Below are 8939 nucleotides of genomic sequence, written 5' to 3' on the forward strand. Positions count from 1 at the left end.
CCTTGCACCCAAGGGCTCCTGCTGAATAATGACCACTAGGACAGTCCAAGACTATGCATTTGGATCATCTGATTCACCAACCACAATACTAACTGGTACATCTCTGAAATTTTCAACCCTAATTTTCACCATCAAGGCAGCCTTAGTGCTTCTAGCCCTGTCCCAGAGCAAAAACTTACCAAAACTTCTGACAGAATTAGCCAATTCATGCATTTCCCTCTTATCAAAAGGGGAAACCAACTAACAGTGCCCAAATATCCCTATTTAGCTCCAGGTTTCTCCAGTTAAGGCCCTGGTGGTGCCTCTGAAAGATGATATGCACATCACCATGAACATGCGGGCTTTGCAGAACCAGAGCATCACGACAAAAGGCGAACTTAATCTGACATAAGCTTGACTGAAAGGGCACTGTCAAATCTCTTGACACCCTAGGTGCTTGACTTGGGTAATGAACTCACTGATGATCTGCCTTACATTGGGGAAATGGACCTGCTGATTGGGCATAGGAACAATGGTGGCGATTGCCCAATCCTCATGTTGCGGCAGAGCAGGGTCCATGATAACCCTGACTCTTGCTGGTCTTCCCTCCACCTGGATTGCCTGATGATGCGGCGGGAGAAAAGGAGTTGGGTCGAACGAGAAGTTGGCCATGGCGCGTGGAACAAGCTCCCCCTGCTGCTCTGAAGATTGCAGTAGGCCTTTCGATAAGTATAGGGGGTCAATCATAGGCCTTTCGATAAGTAAGAGTGTTGAACCCAACGAGGAGCAGAAGGAAATGACAAGCGGTTTTCAGCAAGGTATTTTCTGCAAGCCCTGAAATTGTCGGTAACATACAGTTTAACAAGATAATTTGTAACGAGCAAGTAATAGTAACAGTAACAAAAGTGCAGCAAGGTAGCCCAATCCTTTTTGTAGCAAAGAACAGGTCAGAACAGTCTCTTATATAAGCAAGCATTCTTGAGGACACACAAGAATTTCATCTAGTCACGTTCATCATGTTTGTTTGATTAGCATTCGCTACTTTGATAATACCATATGTGGGTGGACCAATCCTTGGGTGTTGTTCTTACTTGAACAAACCTCCCACTTATGATTGACTCCTCTCACAAGCATCCGCGACTACGAAAGAAGAATTAAGATAAAATCTAACCATAGCATTAAACTTAAGGATCCAAATCAACCCCTTACGGAGTAGCGCATAAACTAGGGTTTAAGTTTTTGTCACTCTAGCAACCCATCATCTAATAACTACTCCACAATGCATTCCCTTAGGCCCAAAGATGGTGAAATGCCATGTAGTCGACGTTCACATAACACCACTAAGGGAATCACAACATACATATCATCAATATATCGAACGAATGCCAAATTCACATGATTACTTATGACAAGACTTCTCCCATGTCCTCAAGAACAAAAGTAACTACCCACAAAACATATTCATGCTCAAGATCAGAGGGGTATTGAATTGCATAATAGATCTGAACATATAATCTTCCACCAAATAAACCATCTAGCATTAACTACAAGATGTAATCAACACTACTAGTCACCCACAAGTATCAATCTGAGGTTTTGATACAAAGATTGAACACAAGAGATGAACTAGGGTTTTGAGATGAGATGGTGTTGTTGAAGATGTTGATGAAGATTGTCCCTACCATGATGAGAGGGCTGTTGGTGATGACGATGACTTCGATTTCCCGCTCCCGAAGGGAAGTATCACCGGTAGAAACGCTCCACCGGAGAGCAAAAATGCTCCTGCCCAATTTCCGCCTCAAGACAGTGGCGCTCCGTCCCAAGAGTCCTCTCTTTATTTTTTTTCTAAGTCAAATGGCTTTATGTAGCAGAAGATGGGCACCGGAGATGGGTTGGGGAGCCCACTACCCACCAGGGCGTGCCAGGTGGGGGTAGGTGCGCCCTGGTACCTACTGGGCACCTGGGTAGCCCCCTCTGGTATTTCTTTTCTCTAGTATTTTATATATATTCCAAAATAAATTTCCGTAAAATTTTAGCTCATTTGGAGATGTGCAGAATAGGTATCTCTGACGTAGCTTTTTCAGGTCCAGAATTCCAGCTGTCGGTAATCTCCCTCTTTATGTAAACCTTGCATATTATGAGAGAAAAGGCATTAGAATTACTCCACAAAGTATTATATTGAATGAAAACGCAATAAATAACAGTAGAAAAACATGATGCAAAATGGGCGTATCATTTGACCATATGTGTGAGACAGGGAATGGTTATGTTGCTTGCTATGCTCGGCTAGCTATGTACCACCCATTGTCTTTTGAGCGCAACAGTCGAATCAATGCAGGACACTCACACCGGCAAGACCTTGTGTTCTCCACCCCATCTCTTCCCTATGAAACAGTAGTACACAAGACCGTATGTCATTCGGAATATTGTTCATGATTCAACTACCTAGACATAGAAATATAGTGAGATCTACTAATCCATACCGAGCACCCACAAACAGTTGGATGCACTTCGTCCTCTTGACATTAAGTCTACTCTTCCCATACCTAATGTTGAAGCCCTTCCCCCACGAGTACAAGTTGTAAAAGTCGTAAGCTTCACCCAACGTATCAAAACTGGTACCCAATGCAGGAAATATCACAATGTCCCCTGGATTATCTGTGAAGCCGTGTATTGCCTTCTCCAGGACACTCTTGCGGCTAGGACAAGGTGTCCTTCCAGGAGCTCCAATCATACTCTGCAATCAAAAGTTCATGAGTCACTACATCAGTGTCAAACATATTCATAAAATTGTGTATCTTTCTTTCTATGCAGTGGATCGGTTATTCTCAATTACTTGGCCTGCTCTTAAGCTGGTCATAGTGGGGAGTAACTTCTAGTTACATAGGCATGTTACTTGTCTATGTTACTACCTCTATAGTGGATAGTAACATATGTGTAGTATCATGCATCACCTCATTTATTACTTTGTAGACTCATTTTACATTGGGAATCGCTATGTGATGGTAATATATTATGTCACTCTATTTGTCTCTCTCCTATTTAATTACTTGTCACATCACATTTTTTGCTTATGTGGCATGCATGTTACTGCCTATGTTACTCCCACTATGACTAGCCTTAATATTTCTTTACTAATCAGGTTAAGTCAAATAGCCACATGCTAGCAAGTAATTTGTTTTTCACAAATTTAATGTTCACTGCTTTTTTAATTATTTAACATAAACGAGGTGAATTCAAATCATTCTCGTATTTCACAGCAGAACGGGCTCAAAACAATACTTAATGGACCCTGATAAGTGTCACACGTGTGGCACAAACACATGGCAACTCCGAACATTTTTTGATAGCGAGTTACTGACGCGAGGATGACAACTTATTTTTGATGGCAAGTTACATTTTTTTATATTTTTTTTGGACAGCACTTTTAGTTGTAAAAAACATCAGGGCGGGAGGACTTCCTGCCACACGTACCACACTCGTCATTTGGGTACTTAATTGCTTTTACTAGTAGCCTCACTAAACCATGGTATGTTTTTTGAACAAACGAAGGCACCAAAGGTGCCAAATATTCCATTCAGCTCAAAGGGAAGTACAAGTCAGATACAGAGTTCTGCAAAAGAAGAGAAGAAGAAGAGATACAGCAGAAACTCAGAGAGGGAGCTGAAGGAAGGATCCTAAGGAGGCAAAGTGAACAGAAGTTCAATGCCCTAAGCAACATGATCAGATTACAAAAGGTAACAAATATATAAAACTATTCATGCATGTTCCTGAGAATAACTCCATGAAGAAGAATATCGTTCATCTTGATCTGCAACTGGATTTTGCTTGCATTAGAAACAGTACAACGTATGCAGCTGAATACCTTCAAGGTGAAAACCTGAAAATGTATTTGACACTGGACATGGAGAAGATGAATGAGAATGAGCAGAACATGTCAAAAAGGGTCCTCCAATAGATCGGAAAACCTGCTGGGCAAGGTTATGAGCAATTCCATTAATGTCCCTAGAAATGTGAAACACCTGAGGATTTCGATTAGAGGTACACTTAACAAAGGTCGCCAATTCTTTCTAATATTCCAATGCGAAGTAGAATGAGAAATGTTCCGAGAGGCAGCATCAGAGGCAAGCGAAAGGCAGTCCGTCAAAAAAGTGGGACAATGAATATTAAGGCGAGCCGCCAACTGAGCTGCACAGGCAAGAGCTACAGCTTCTGCTTGAAGAGGAGTAGAAGTAGGAGGTGCCGAAGCTTGAACCTGAATATTGATCTCACCTTGGTTTGAAGGAATACAAAAATAGACACCGACGCCTGTCCCCACTTCTCCATGTGTAAGACCTGGGATTTTTGAGGATCGAAACGCTGCATCCGAAAAAATCTTAGTACCAAGGATCAATAAATCAGACTTTAGAGTGCGGCCCTGTATAGGAAGATCATGAGAAGCATGTTGATTATTATTAGAGCATTGCTTATTAGGGAAATGTAAAGGCTCCTATTGAAAGCCATAATCCATATTAGCAGCAAAAATTTGGATTTGATAAGGAAGATGCTTTTTGCGATCAAACAGAAAATCATTTCTAGCTTTCCAAATGCACCACAAAAAATTGAGAACATTCTGCAAAGAAGCATGAGGATGGCCCATAGTAACAAGATGCATAAGAATGGAATGCATTCTGGAGTGTCTTTGAACAAGAATGTCGGATCAAATAAACCAAGGGGACGAGAACCAAGCTGCCCTAGCAAAGTCACAAAGAAAGAATAGATGGATATCATCTTCTGGCTAAGCACATCTGCAGCAGTTTTGAGAGATGTGAATGGAAAAAACAACCTGCTCTCATTCCCGTAGGCAGAGCCCTACTAAGAAGTCTCCAAGCAAAGGTTTGAACTCTAGGAAGAAAATTTTTCTTTTTCCAAATAGTCTTAAGAAAGTTTTTCAAGTCTGAAGAAACATCCACGGGAGCAGTTCTAGGATGAGCATGAATTGCCTGCAAGCAAAGTTTATAGGCAGATTTGGAAGAGCAAATACCATTAAGAGCTACAGCCCAACAAAGCAAATCTTCAGTATCATCATCAATAATATCCAAACTAACAATATGAGAGGCAAGAGGTTCCTGAAAAAGAGAGAAAATAAGTTCATGATTCCATCTTTTTTGACCAGGCAACCAAAGATCTCTAACCAAAGAAGGATAAACAAAGCCTGGTTGTTGAGGAATGAGATAATCATGAATAGAATTCCAAAGATTGCATCAAGGCATGCTCCACAACGAAATATTACCTTGAGTGAGTTTGTAAAAAGCATGTTCTTTAAGCTTAGGCAACATTTTTAACATGGAAGCCCAAAAAGCAGATTTAGGAGGAGTAGTCGTAGCTTTCCAAATGGAAGAAGTATGAAAATATTTGGCCTGAAGAACACGATACAAATGGGAAGAAGGATTTTTTGCTAGCCTCCAGGCTGCAGTGAGGATAAGGCTTTCATTTATCGCTTTTAAATTCCTGATTCCTAAGCCACCCTCTGCCTTGGAATTAGTAATATCCTTCCAAGCCCTGAGACAAAGACTCTTTTTCGAATCTGTTTCACGAACACCTGTCCACCAAAAATTCCTAATGATAGCTATGAGTTTAGCAATGAATTTTTTTGAGAACAAAATGTTGGCCATATAATAAACTGGAATAGCTGAGAAGACAGAGCGAATAAGTTCAAGTCGAGCAGCATGAGAGAGCATATTCGCTTTATAAGAGGGCAGCTTGTTCAAAAATTTATTTAACACAAAATTATAAGCAACACCTCTATTTCTAGCCGGAAGAATAAGAGGATGACCAAGATGAGTGAAATTAGCATCAAGATTAGCAACTGGAAAAATTTTCTTAATGTCAATCATAGTGGCTTGAGAAATATGAGAGCTAAAAAGAATGGCAGATTTATTCCAATTAGGAGTTTAGCCAAAGATTTAGCAATGATTTTGTAAAGAACATTACAAAGACTAATAGGACGATAGTCCATGGGAACTTGAGGAACCAGTTTTTTAGGGATAACGGCAATACTGGTATCATTAATATGAGGAGGAAGGATAGCGGAAGTATAAAAGTTAGTCACAAGCTGAGTTACCTCATCCCCAATCCAATCCCAAGTAGCTAGATAAAACTCTACATTGAACCCATCCGGCCCTAGAGAAGCATTGAGTTTCATGTCCTTAAGGATCTGCAAGATCTCATTCTTATCAGGAACAGAGTAAGTGGGATCAACAGAATCAGCAGACCATTGAGTGTGAGGATACGGTCTGTCCACAGTATCATTGGAGGAAGAAAAAATGTAACAAAAATAGTTAACAAAAGTATTTGTGATAGCAGCAGGTTTAAAGTGAATCAAATCATTCTCATCTTTGATGGAACAAATCGTGTTTCTTTTCCTACGCTTGAGAACAGCTTGGTGGAAGAATTTAGTATTGCGATCACCTGCTACAGCCCAAGACTTCTTGTTGCGCTGCTTATAAAACTGATTGAGTTTGGGAAGAGTGTGTTCAGCTGATTGAGTTTGGAAAGAATGATTGAGTTTGAACAAAAGTTGAAGATATGTACATTTTTTTTGAAATTATGAACATTTTTTGAATTTTTGAACATTGATTAATAAATATGAATATTTTTGAAATTCTGAAAATTGGTTTAAAAAATATTCGAAATGTTGAAGGTTCAGTGGTCATTAAGGATGCTCAATAGGCGAGACCATAACATTTTTTGCTTCGCTCGTTCTATCCGTTTGAAATCATTCAAACCTAACATGGATGCCTATCTTGGGCATACCCACATGCTTGAAAAATTGGGATCATTTCAAGAATGTCCAAAAATCGAGGGTTTTTTTCTTTGTAATAACCGAATTCAAATCAAGGTCGGTATTAAATCGTATAACTGAAAGAAAAAACTGAAACCCGGGCATCCAGTACGAGGCTCCCTCATGCGTGTCACCCAACACCAAAGGCTTAATCGTGCGCGCGTGTCCGACCATGCAGGATAGGAAGGGCCAAGTGCATGCTTTGTTCACCATGTGAGAGCTAAACCAGCATAAGCTATTGCGAGGTTTCGTTGTCCACCTAGTTGCAAGGCCCAAGGGCAACTACTAGTACTTCTATGGGCAGGCAGAGCATGCAGCGGCAAACGTCCTATTTGTTTAGTACCACATCGCGTAGGTATCCTCAGAGGATAAAGGTGGTCATGGATATTAGAGAACGGCACGAGGGAAACGCTAGTAGTTGTGTCATAGCTTGTACGTGTGCTCTACAAAAGGATTTTCATTATAAACCGAAAACCAAAGAAATCAGTTGGTTAAAGAAATATCGATTTGTTGTATTGGGTTGACATTTTCGTGTTTTAGGTTTGCTAACCAAAATAAAAAACAAATGGTAAAAATTGAAATTTCAATTCCTACCACACTACCACCCTGATGGGTGATCTCATCACTCCGGTCAGGCACCTATTAGGTCGGCCCAAGCGTTCGTAGGTTTGAAATAAGTTCATCGATGCTGAAAAAAATATTCATGTTGAAAGTTTTCCAAAAATGTCCACCAAAAAAGTTAAAAAATAAGCTCGAGAAATTGAAAAGGATTGAAAATTAGGTTCACACATTTGAAATAACAGGAAAAAATAAAAGGGAAACAAAGGAATAAACTAAAAAAGGAAACAAACCAGAATAAAGCCCGGCTTTAAAAAAACATGAAAAACGGCCTAAAACTTCACGAAGTTACATTTGCCACAGAATAAGCCAGAAAGAAAGCAAGTGTGCAAGTTGTGTTCTGTTCAGAATGTTACTTCTTAAGTTAGCACGCTCCTCATATCTCCTTAAAATTATTGAAAATGTTGTTCAAAAGAATATTCTTAACATTTTCAACTAACACATCTCTTTATTTTTTTTGGAATGTTCATGCTTTTAAAAAATGTTGCTCAAAATTTTCGAAATATTGCTTCTAAAACAATGAAATTTTTGAAAACTGTTGGATTTTAAAACATTATTTGATTTGTAAAAATTTATTCAGATTTTCGAACAAATGTTTGAATTTTTTGAAAAGGTACCTGAATTCTTCATTAGTGTTAGTTCTTAAGTATGCGCGCTCCTCGTTTTGCACAAACATTAGTCAGCTTAACTGGTATGCCACTCACGGTTGTTGCATGTTGCAAGAGATCTGTGGTTAGATTCCTAGCTGGTTCATTTCTTTTGTGACTTTTTATACGAACAGGCGCGCTCCCTGCTGTTAGTGTTTAAACTTTCACGGTCATTAGTTAATACAGTCATCAGCCGGGTCAACTGGTGAGCCACTCACGCTTCCAAAAAGAGGTCTGTGGCTCGAATCCTGGTAGCTACAATTGTTTTGGGTTTCTTTCAATTTTTTCCCTGTCAGGCTCTCCCTCGGCCGCACAGATGGTGCCCATCAGCGCTGACCGCCGCCATGAGGAATAGTTGATCTGCTACTGTGGCCACGCTGGGTAGTGCGGCGGCTCCATTGGAACCTCGATGTCGTTGACCTCTTCTAGCATGGCGATCCTGGCTCAGCCAAATCCCCAAGCCTGATTAAGATTTCAAGCAAACTGGATGCACCTCACCGTCCATACCATCGTGCGCATGGCCGAAATTAACAGGGGATCGTGTGCACTAACCTTCTGCCGTGGATGACTGGGTGCACCTCTCGCCTTGGCACGTCACCGACACTCCTTTCCTCCTCCCTCTTCCTCTTCTCCATCGAGCACGCTCGCTCCTAGTCGGGCCTGGTTCGTCGCTGCTGATTTGGTACTTTTGGCTGTGCGTTTTCCTTCGGCTTTTCTGCGCGACACCTCTGCCGACCACAGCCGCGAAGTCTTGAAAAGGGATGGCCTTAGGCCATGGCAAAAGTTATTGTGGCCTAGCCCGTCTTAAATGAGTGTCCGATATATTTACATAGCTAAAGAAATTATAAACTCTGATTTGTAGAGCATAACAG

This window comes from Triticum dicoccoides, chromosome 2B (genome assembly GCF_002162155.2).
Source record: "Triticum dicoccoides isolate Atlit2015 ecotype Zavitan chromosome 2B, WEW_v2.0, whole genome shotgun sequence".
NCBI classification, from domain to species: Eukaryota; Viridiplantae; Streptophyta; class Magnoliopsida; order Poales; family Poaceae; genus Triticum; species Triticum dicoccoides.